This window comes from Agelaius tricolor, unplaced genomic scaffold, assembly GCF_023055355.1.
Source record: "Agelaius tricolor isolate 1412-34295 unplaced genomic scaffold, bAgeTri1.0.p SCAF_5, whole genome shotgun sequence".
NCBI classification, from domain to species: domain Eukaryota; kingdom Metazoa; phylum Chordata; class Aves; order Passeriformes; family Icteridae; genus Agelaius; species Agelaius tricolor.
Genome location: NW_027269265.1, coordinates 28614484 through 28627069, shown reverse-complemented (window position 1 = coordinate 28627069; position 12586 = coordinate 28614484). Strand labels below are relative to the sequence as shown.

The 12586-nt window shown below is 32.7% G+C and overlaps 1 long non-coding RNA gene across 1 annotated transcript in view; it reads right to left on the bottom strand.

Annotated features, from left to right (window-relative positions):
- Positions 1–771: 771 nt before the first annotated feature.
- Positions 772–12586, bottom strand: part of LOC139589997 (uncharacterized) — a 144557-nt gene continuing 132742 nt past the window's right edge. The window contains exon 3 of the long non-coding RNA XR_011679191.1: positions 772–5293. This is a non-coding gene — a long non-coding RNA (uncharacterized lncRNA). The remainder of the gene's footprint in view (positions 5294–12586) is intronic.

Genomic DNA, 12586 nt, shown 5'->3' with positions numbered 1-12586 from the left:
CAGCTTAGTTACACTTGAACCATGCATATTAGCATGTTTGCATTATTAAATATGTTCTAAAATTTATGAAACCACAACCATAAATTCAGAGATGACTAAAATCTACTGGTTACTGAGAGATTTTTAAACCTAATGGAAACATATATTTCAAAGTTGTCTTCACTCTTACTTTTTTTTTTCCTCTTTTTTCTTTATTTTTAAGAGACAGACTAGAAAGTAGAGAAAGAAATCATTATAATAAAAAATGCTGCTCCCTCTGTTGGGCATCTCCTTTGATAGCCAAGTTCACCACACTTTCTGTGCTTTTAATATATATCATTGCTTACTTATTTCTGTCCAGTCATTGTGTCTTTTACGTAAACTGTATTTAAGTTCCTGAAAATTTTTCAGGTTGCCATAAAATGGGTTGTGCATGTAAATGCCTGAACAGCAGCAATTTCAGGACTATAACAACTTCATGTCAAAGTATAGCAATGTCATATATCTACATTCCAAAACATAGATTCCATAAATGCAGATTTTGTTTGGGTTCTTCTTAGGTACACCTAATTATTGCATATTTTTTCTTAGCCATGTAAGTATCTGCTTCAGGTTTGTGTCTTGAAAATAAAATAAACTAAATAAAGTGGAAAACTGCAGGGCACTATTAAAAATGAATGTTTTGAAAATGGGAAATGTTGATTAAAGACAAAATAGTTGGTAAATTAATTGTCTATGAGCTGTGTAATCATTTCTAAACTTCATCCATTTAAAGAAAAAAAAGGTTCTAACTTACTTTTAATTGATTTTATTTTGAAAATCTTAATGAATACAGGCAATAAAGAAAAAAGGGATTTTAACATTTCCAACAGACATTTTGTATTTCCCACATTAGACTAAGGAAAACATTGTATTTTTAATCATTTTTGCTCTTTCATAATTAGAAGACAAATTCACTTAGTAAAAATGTGACTAATGATAAAAAACACATAAAAGACACATGAGTGATCTTTAAGGAATACGTAATAGCATTGGTTTCCATATGGAAAATGCTGAGAAAAACAATACTGTTTTTCAACACTATTGAAAAGTATTTCAGTGATACCATTAAAAGCAAAATCACTGAACTAAAAGACTGTGTGGACAAGAATACTCTAAGGACTTCTGTGATAAAACATTTAACTTCATAGATAGAGATTTAGAGGGAAACAATAAAAATAATTTTATTTATTTATTTTTAGAGCAAGGAAGACTTAATTTCAAAAAAGGAGAAAACTTAAAAATATATTTTCATAAATTTCATGCTTATTTGATAAAAAAATTTTCATTCACTATCCACTAAAACTGTTAACTGTTCCTTAGTAAATTTGATTCTTGGTAAGAATTGTACTCACTTGATCTGTATGGATTTCATCCTTTCATGGAAAATAGATTAAGTATTTCAACACACTGATTTGTCCTACACTGCGTTGAAAGATGCATAATATTTTTGAATGACAATCCTAAATTTTAAATTGTAGGGTTTTTAAATTCAATTTGGATTAAACTTTTACCTTCCTGAGGAAGGTCAAAACTTGTGAATGACCTTCAGTCTTTCTAAACAGAGATGATTTAGTATAATTTTAAGGCAACACCTCAGTAAATCTTTGCAACTATTAAGTTATTTTCTGGCTACAAATAAAAAGCTCTAGCATGAGCTACTCCTTAGCTACTATCAAGGTTTCCTTTGCTAGCCTTTTGTTTTTGTCAAATACCATATCCTTTCAGGAATAATGTCTCCAGTTTGATCAATGAATTCCTTTGTATCAATTAATGAATAAATAAACTCTGCAATACATCCCCTGCCTCATAACGTGCTGAGGTCAGAATAAGTCATTGCTATGTTTAGTAGCAGAGCTAATTTCTAATTTGATCTGTAGTATTCACAATTTTTTTTTTCTTCATATACATTAGCAGTTGTCAGTGCTATTTATCATTAATTGCTCAGTAAAACAGGTTAATCTTTACTATCCAAGAAAATCCTTTGTCTAAAATGACAGTGTTTCACAGCTATTGAAGGCCAAGGTGAGCAAGACTAGTGAAAAAAAGAGAATGAAAGTGCTGATAAAACTTCACTATGGGTAGAAATCCTTTAGCATTCTTAGCATAGATGTATGAGAAATTCTCTTGAATGAATCATTGGCATGGATGCACTGGAATATTTTAGGTAGTCAACAGTATTTCCTCCTTGGCAATGCCACCTTGCAAATCTACAAGAAGTAACATTACATGAGGTTGCTAGAAAAATTATGTCTGACAATTAATCTGAATATATTAGTACTTTAGAGATTTAGTTATCCACTTGTCTAACCAACTAGCAAAAATAAGTCATTAACTTTTGATCATGTGTGACATATGATATGCAACGGGTACTTGCTACCAAAAGTAATAAATCAATGCCTGTATATAAGGTCCAGTGGCTGGAATTTCCTTCCTTATTAAAAATAAACAATCCATCAGTCAAATCAATTGAAGCATCACATAAACATTTTACATTGTTCTTCCATCAAGCATAAGACAGGAATATTTGACTAGCTGAAAGATTTACATTATTGCAAAGATCCTGATTGAAACTTTGGCCATACTGATATCAGTGAGAGTTTTGCCACAGATCCCAGTGTGGCTAATATTTCACCACAGTCCAGGATGGCAGGCTGCAGAAAAATGCAAATTAGAATAGCAAAAATATAATACCAAACTTGGTAAAAGATACATCACCTGTAAATATCTACGATGCATTAAACATGATATGATGACTATATTGATAACACTTTGATGCGCTATCAGTTTCTCATTGTAACTATGGCAAGACAGGGAAAGGGCTGAACAGTGCAGGTATCATCAGACATAAGAGACTTGAACAGGCATCTGATTTTCCCTCATGTCACACCATTCCTATTCCTGCTTTTTTTTAGCTAGTACCATTTTTCTAATTGCAAAGTGAAACGGATAGCACTTTAATTTTAAATTAAGACTTTATGTATTAAAGAGGTGACACGGTATTTTCAAGATGATTCGTGTATATATTAACTATCTTGTTTATGCAACTGTAATCACCAAACTCAAATTCACTTCTAATGGACCATGCATAATGTCAGGGTCTCTGCTGTCCACTCAAATGCCATAGAATACATCTGACTCTATAATGAGCCAAACAGTTGTCTCTTCATAATCTCAAGATAGCCTTCTGTTAGGTATCTGTTTCCAAATTTTACAACACTATAGTGGAGATTATGTGCTTTCATGGCTAAAATCCAGTTGAAGATGTACTTGCTCTGAATTCTCTCACATTTTGTTAAAATTATTGGCAAGCAGTTGCCTTCATATCCTTTGCAGTGAAAACGTTTGACCTTACAGAGTCCAAATGGCTTATTGCCTAGTTTTGATCTACTTTGTACACTAATGGGGAAGAGATCAAAACCAGATGACAGACATCAAGGCAAACGGCCAGTGGCAGAATGGTAGGCCTGGAGGCAGAAAACTAAAATAAACCTGCCAAGCATTATTTATCTCGAGCAATAACTACCTCAAGCTGACTGCTTTTATGATTAACTTCCAAACAGTTACTGAGAACCACCAACAAAATTTATTTCGAAATTTGACAGCTTGAACCATTATTCCTCTTCTAAAATGGATTTTCTTACATTGATTTTAAAAAGCAATGCCGAAGAACCATGTTTGATAGAAGCACATAAAGGCAGACATATCTTGGGAAAATACAAATATGGCTGTATAAAGAATATGGTAATAAAAATAAGTAACTTTCCCATCTTTTTTTATTTTTTGGTCAAGGACAGTGTAAGGCAATTTCAGTTTCATGGAACTTTAATCATGTACGTTGGTAGTGTGTCTGCTGGATTATCCTCTCTAATATAACCTCCAGGAAAAGGTATATTTAACTACAGGTATAGCAAAAGGAAAAGTATTAAAACTTAATAAGAAAACTTATTTTTCTTAATAAAAATAAATTAAATTAGACTATGCTTCTGCTGTAGGTTTATCACATCTACCAGCAAGCAACTTTTATCTTCAGAATTACAAATAATAGAAGGGCTTTTCAAAATTAATAGCTTGGTAAACAAATATTACTGTCATAATTAAGCCACAATTTTGTCACCACCAATTGCATTTTTACTTTAGTATGGTAACTTGTATTGCTTAGCCCTTCAATATCCTTAAACATGTTCACATTTACATTTACATGCTGAAGGCTAGAACACCACAGACCATGGTAAGAGAAATATCAACAAGCAATTGCTTGAATTTTGTTTCTTTGTTAAAAGCAACAAGGACCAAAACATAGCATATAAAATACAACCACAGTACCTTGACCCAGGCATTGAAAATCAAGAAACCCCAGACACTTAGGTGAAATTAAATTAGATTTCCTAACTATTTTTCAATTTTTTGCCCACAATCAGGTATACAAATCTACAATCATATATTAACCAAGTACAATCATATATTAACCAAGTACAATTACAATTGCAAATTACCACAGATAAATGTTTATCTGGGAGTGCCATAATCCTTGGGTTGTTTAGGGATCCTGTTGCAGGGTAAAGACTGACCCTTGGCAGTGCAGCTGCATGATTTACTGACTGAGACAAAAAATATTATCAGCAAACAACATTTAATATCAACACTTGGTAACTTGTAGATTCTGTAAAAGCAGCTTGCAGGGTTGGAATGATGTAGAAACACTAATCTTTACAGTGTAAAAATTGGATGACCAATCCTATACAGAAATACAACCAAAGCTCCTGATATTCCATACTATTAATTGCACTTAATGCATTGATAGATATTTCACAATCATCTCCTGCATGATACCAATAATGTTGGTTTCCTACTATCCTCAAAGTATAACGCTGTGTATCTTAAGTATATCTTAAGTTTTAGGTGCTATGGCAATAAAATATATTGTTTACTTCTTTACAAAGAAGCAGCTTATTTGATTTGCAATGGTCTTACAATCGCAAAGTTGTTAGAAAGGCCATCTACTTCTCTGGGAAACCTGTTCCAGTATCTCCCAAGTGTCCCAGTAAAGAATTTTTTTCCTCCTAATATCTAATGTGAATTTACTCTCCTTCAGCTTAAAGTCATTTCCCCCTTTCCTATGAAAAGTCCCTCTCCTGCCTTCCTTTATGCCCATTTTATGCACTGGAAGGCTGGTCTGAGGTCTCCTCTTCTCTTCTCTTCTCTTCTCTTCTCTTCTCTTCTCTTCTCTTCTCTTCTCTTCTCTTCTCTTCTGCTCAAATCCAAGATAGATCCTCTATAGAAAAAAAGAATTAATAGGCAGCAGGTTTCTACAAAGGAATTCTTGTAGACATTTTATTTCTCCCTCAAAGTTTTTATTTTTTTAATACATTCTGCTATTATTTTACATTGCCTCTCTAACAAGGTATTTCAATTCATTGGTTATATTGATTCTTCTGATATTTAATTATGTGAAAATAGAGGTGGGAGCTAGGTTTAAGACACAAACAATTAATGAAAAATATAAAATATTATCTTTAGGGTTTTTTTGACTACTTCAGATGCTTACTGGATTTTCTATCAAAATGACATTGCTTTCCATTTCAAATGAAATAACATTTCTGGGTGGGAAAACATGTCATTTTATTTAAACAAAATGAAGGATTCTGGTTTTGTAAATTTATTTAAATTAACTTACATTTATATGAAAAAAATTGCATACAAATGAATTACAAAAAAGTTCCTTTAATACATTTTGATCTCATAAATGATATAAAAAACTTATATAACATGTATTGACATTTAGAAATTTTTAGGACCAGGATTTTCTAATTACAGTAATTTCTTCAGAGTAACTGCTCATAGGTAATTGTTTAACTTGTATTTTGCTAGAGGTTGTAAATCCTAGGATACTCTGAAGCAACTATGGTCATCTGCTTAAAACAATTCTGCAATAAAAACAGCCTTTTTCAACTAAGAAATTATTAATTCTATACATATTTAACATTACTAATTTCTGATATATCTGGTTACAAGTTATTTTCATGATACATCTACAAATTTAGGTTCTTGAGTAACACACTATCATGTGCAGTTATGAACTCTAAATTTTATTAATATTTTATAATTCCAGAATATATTCTGCTGACTGAATTGGTTGGCTGATCATTATATTCTGCTGACTGAATTGGCTGGCCGATAATTATTTTCCCCAAACATCTGAAAAATCTTTTTATGAAAAAAAAATCCAGTCAATTGCTCTTATTTGGGGGGAAAAAATCAACCAAACAAAACAAATCAGATTTGAAGTATGATATTTTTCCTGAGAGTAATACCAGCTTATTCAGAACTCTCAATTTCTCCTATGGAGTTCAATTGTAGAGGAGCTGTATAACCGATGAAAATTTACTCTCCTTCCTCAAAGTGGAATGAGATCCAGAACAGAGACATTGTTACAGGCTGCTGTGTGTGGAACAAGGAGTTGCACTGCAAACTCTTTTGTCGTGTTTCAGTGCCATAGATAAAAAAAAGCATGTATGTGTTTACCTGTGCTTGCAGCAGGTCAGAGATGAATGCACCTCTCCTGCATTGGTGAGGCTGCATCTGGAGCACCAGTCCTATTCCCACTGGGTGGAGGAACGGAGGAGGGAAACAGGGGAAGTCTTGGAAATTATAAGTGCTGCTGCTGAAAAAGGCTGTCTCAGAAAAAGATCCTCTTCCACTCAAGAAATCAGCCTGTCTTTCCAGAATTCTACCACAAAGTCTGTTTTTCAGGATTTCTACTAGTTCAGTGGTCTCTGAGACTCTTTTCCCCTCTGTATCTTTATTCCTTCTTGCTAAATTCCTGTGATATTCCATTAGAAAATTAAAAAGCAATTAAACTTTAACCTCATTTTCTCATACATTACACATGCTACTCCTTTGGAAGCTACACACAAAACAGAGTGCAAAAGACCAAGCTGAATCTTTTAAGCAAAGGAATTTAGTAATAAGTCATCTTGTGACCCAAGCTGAGCAGCCTCACTGGAAAAGTTAGATATCTGAATATTACACATATAAGATGTAGCCTGTATTGTTTGGTGCCTTGTACTTCAGGGCTGCCTGTACAAGACAGTATTAGACACATCCTTGTCATCTTTAACCTAATACAGTCAGTTTATAGTAATGCTATAGCTAATTAAAGGAAAAAGTATTTTCAAGAACATTTTTTGCCCTTTTCTTTTTTGACTTGGTCATAGATCCAAAACAGATTTCAGAGCAGATGCGAAATTTGGAAAAGTATATCAAACTTTAAGAATTGAAGGCTACTCTGTGGTTTTTGGGATTTTTTTTTGGTGTAAAAACAGGTAAAACAGAGAATGCCTCCCAGTTATGTCTGTCATTTAAAAAATGATCCAGTAAAGACTGAGAGAGCTCCTAAGTATATTCACCCCTAAACATAAAGACCTGAGAATGACTAGAGAATCTAAGAGTATACCTCATCCCTTGATTTGTGACAGTGAGTGGTTTTGCCATCTCCTTTGTGTTGCTGAGAGAGCCTTACAAATGCCAAGATGATGCTAGTATAGCAACAAGCTTAAAAAACATTTTTTTAGGGATAGTAAATGGATATTCTCTTGTTTCTACAAATTTGATATTACTTAAAAAAAAATGCTGGTTTTAGGATGAGAAACCAGCAGTATTAATGATTCCTATCTGTAGCCATGAATTTACATGTTTTGCATTGTACACCGATGAATGTAATAAAAGCTCCATATATTGAATCATCTTCATGACCTTAAATAATTCTTGTATTCATGGTTTCTGTCTTGTTTTAGCAATTTTTCTAAATCCATTCATGTGTTATGCAACCTTTTTTTTGTGGAGATATTACTGTTTAAATTGTCCATTCTAAGGCTTTTATCTTCAGAATATTAAAATATTCACTCTCATAGTTCATCTTTTGAATATGTCTTACTATTGCATCAATACTCCTGTTTCTGAATGTAATTTCTGTAGTTAAACACAGGAGTAAATGCAAGTATCTAAACCAACAGGAAATATTTATTTAAATGAAAGAAATTACTGTAATTAAGAGCTACAATTACTGAGCTCAACAGAGTATTAAAATATAATTTTTTTTTTATATATGCAAGTACATTAAAAGACCCTTTGAAAGTCTACAGTTTACACTTCATGTAATAACTTATAAGCATCTTTTTCCTCATATATTTGTTCTAATTTCCTATGTATCTCTTTTTTTATTGTTATGAAGAAAATTTCTAATCAAAACTTGTGGATATAGTTCAGAGTTCTGGACTTTCCATTTTTGTGGAGATGTTGTTCAAGCAGTATCTGCCTTGGTTTTCAGATAAAACCTTGGACAGGTAAGAAAATCTTCCAAAATATATATTGTTGTAAATAAGATTTATCTAGCAATCAGAATAGAGTGTGAAGACAGACTGATGTGGGAATAGGACTGCATGAAAGATGTGGTACCTACTTATATTTTCATTTGGCAACTACTTTAAGAGGGCTTTGAAAAACACTAGGCATGACTTTAAATTATACTAGGTGGGCCCTTCACACCAGCATATTGCAAAAAAGATGACTTGTGCTGATCACCCCACGAAATACTTGTGCTATTTATAAGGGTTATGAGAAAAATTGGGTTCTGCTGCAGCATATTACCCCCCAAATCTTAAATAAAGGTGATGATAACTAAACCTTTCCTGAAGCTCCTACATCCTCGAATTCCATGCTAACTACCTTCTCTCATTTGTCAAACATCTGTGGCTTACTTTCTTATTATAACTACATCTTATTCTGTTCTTGGGGTTTGGTAGTTATACAGCACAGGAACACTCTATTTAAGACCAAAACCTACTGTTGAATTCAGTGTCAGGGCAGAGTTTTATAGCAGTGAGGAATTGCCTTGATAAATGGCCCTGACATTAGTGTTTTCATGACTCTGCCTTCAATGTCATTGCATCACAGTGCAGAGTGCTAAAGTAAGACCACTGCTACCTTCCAACAACATATTAAGCTGAAGCTCACTCTATCTCTAGATCCCATAGGCACAATAAATGGGGAAAATAACACATTTACAAACTGATAAAATCCAGCAAAGCTAATAAAATCAGACACTTTATAGCTTGGCTAATAGTGTCCTTTGAAGGGCATCAAATACCACATCATGTACTACTCTGAGGGAAATAAATTTAGCTACAGCAGTACTGCCTCTGAACTATGCATTTAAATACACAGGAGATACCAAAGCTAATCAAGTTGTAATGATAGAAATTGTATAATTAATGCCTTGTTTTTGTTAATGTGGTTTTATGCTGGTTTGATAGGAGCAAAATCATGTAAAATTGTTCCAATTTCAACAAAAAAGTTCTTCCAAAATTTTAGAAATATTTCAGCTACTACATTCTCTTTCCTCATGTTCTGTGTGTCTATTGGAAAGACATCATCATGTGTCACATTAGCAAAAAGGACTTTTTTTGTTATTGCCTTACAACTGCAATAATAACTACATTATTCATTTGTTCTGGCTCAAAAAATAATATGAATCCTTTTTATTTTTTGATAGCAAGTATTCTATGCAAGTATTAACAATACATGGATTGCATTTGTTCTTATGTTGCAGTTCAAATTAATGCTTCATTTTCATTTTCCTCACAGCTGGATTTCGCTGTGTTGATTTTAAATACCAAGCATCAGATTTAGTCTGTATTGAGGTTTATCTATCCTTGATCTCTGACCATTTATCTCATTTTAACAGTGTCTAATCTGTCAGTAGTTCAAAACCAAACTGGTTAAGTAGTACAGAAATGTGTTGCAGAGTGCCTTAAAAGGCAGAAACAGCCATTTGTGCTCTGATTCTATTAGACCTGAAAAACTAATCAAGGTTAAGCCTGGATAGTAATAATGGAGGAAATTTCCAAGGATGAGCTAGACTAAGAAAGGTAATACTTATCAATTTTTGGCATTATCTCAAATATTAGGAAGAGAATATCAGTATATTTCAGAAACTGTTTTTTTAATTATTATTTTTGAGTGACATAGTGATAAAAATTGAAACCTGAAGACCTGTTTGCTTCCATTGCTAAAAAATACCACAGTATATAAAATGTTTATAACAGATAGTATGTGTTCTTGATCCAAGAACTTGCAATAGAAAGGCAGAGCAGCATTTCTGTAGAGTACAGTAAATATTTTTTTAAAGGAAACCCACAAAATTGTTTTTGTGAGCAATGTAGCTGAAAACCATAAAGGGTAGGTGACAACTTACATGGAGAGCAATTGTCTTTTCTAGTATCCTGAGCTCATATGTTGTCACCATATTCAAGCAATGTCTGCAGATTGAAGCTGCAATTCAATCTCATTTAATGAGAAATGGGGGTCACTGTTATGAACTCATAAAAAATTGCTAAATTTTCCATCACATACACAGTAAAAATACATTATAATGAGACTGAACAAATAAATTCCTAGTTCTTTATGTTAGGCTGCATATAAATAATTGGGTATTAATATTTTCAGGTAAAGTATACTCCAGATACCCAATTACCTGTAATGCAATTACCTTTTGGTCTTATTCAGCAATTGCATTCCGTCTTTGAAATAGCTGCATATCTCAGAAATGTGAAATAAGCTTTATTTTTTTTTTAATTTGATACCTTTTTAATAAAACAGACATATACACAAACACACACACACACACACATATATATATATATATATATATATAAATAAAAGCTGATAGAAACAAGGATCTTTGAATAACATGGAACAAATACCCAAGTATTGGGTATTGAATAGAACAGATCAAATGATAATATCAGCACTAACTGATAGGTTGACTAAATAATAACTTACATAAAACCTTACTAGTAAGAGATCTGTGAATCAAAACAGCTCTGGTACAGTGATTTGTACTCTTCTTTTAATATTAAAAAAAAAGAAAAGAAAAAATATGACAAAATGTTTCTTAATTGTGAACTCACATGAATTCTTGCTATATATCAGGCACTGGCACATCTGTCATAAATAAGTAGTTGGATTTGTCACATGAATTAAATGGTTCTGGCATGTTTTTATGAGATCACAGCCTGTCTTTGCTTTACTAGAAAGATTGCTTCATGCTCTATGGTTGTGTACTTTCTAGGCCAATGTATTTCTTATAGAGCTGATCAAAGACTGACTGACATGCCTTGGAAGACAAGAATAAGCATTTCAGGAAGTGTTATTATCCTATCTAAGCATATGTCTATTACAGCTTCAGTCATCCAAATTAAATGTTCATGTGTGCTGTATTAATGTCTGATACTGATATAATGTAACCAGTCATTCATATGTATCAGTCATTCATATGTAATCATATTCGCAGTGGTTTGTATATCCTCTAATTAAGGAGAGAAAATAAGGTTTGGGCAAAATAGAAGCTAAGAATTTCTATTCTGTACTGAGGAAACTGACCATTTAAAAACCTTGTGATTTTGACTCTAAGTCATGGCTATGTTAGCTCATGTGCAATGGAGAGATGGGACAGTTAGATCAAGTCACAATTCTGCAAGAAGGGAAAACTCTTCAAATTTAGCATGTTAGCATCACCTTCCTTTTCTCAGCCTGTGAAATGAGGATAACCATATAATCTAAGTTTCTTCTGTCACTGTTTGTAAACAGTTACAGGATACCCTAATATTTAGGCAAAATAACAACCTATATGAACATACATTATCTTACTGTGTTCTTTCTGCAATAGCTATGGCCTTCCTTTCTTCCATTCCTTTTTTTAACCTCCCTTTTGCTCAGTGTGGACCAGTTACCTTCCTGACATGAAATAAATCATGCAGATCTCTTTTTGTAATATATGCTAGGAAGATAGACAAATAATAAATACATTAATCTAAAAATCCACAGATACAATCAATAACAAAGTCTAAATTATAGCTATCTTAATAATTGCCTCTAGCTATTTTAATAATTACCTCTAAACTGTGTTTAAATATTCTTTCACCAGCAAAAATAAAAAGACTGACGGAATTAATAAAAAACTTATCAAAGTCCTTATGCCATCACAACTCCTACAATATGACAACTAATTAAACACTAAACATCTAGGACACTTCAGAAGTACACAGCAGTGCTTCTTACAGTTCAGATGAAATAATCCCATTTTCCATTAATCCTTATTTTTTCATCATCTCTTTTGAACAGTATGTTCAATATTTCACCTCCTACAGTGTTTTGTGTACTGCGTGGGGAAAACCAATGCAAAACAAACACAAAGTTCTAAAACAAAACTTAATCTTCCAGAAAAGTAAAGAGATTAATTTCCTGGAAACTTCTGTCAATTTTTCTTTTCTGTGGGCTTCTTTCTTTTTCAGGTTGTGTGCTTGCTAAATGTACTCCAACAATATCTAGGGCTGTATCTTTGTAACATTTCTGAGTTGCTACAGACAAAGGTTATCTTTGGCTCCTGCTACAGCTATTTAACAACTGAATGTGTCTTAGTGAGTCCCAAGTCTTTTCAAGTACTCTAATATTATAACTTTGGTCTCACTTTTAATTTATCCTGATTGTTTCTTTGGATATTTCTTCT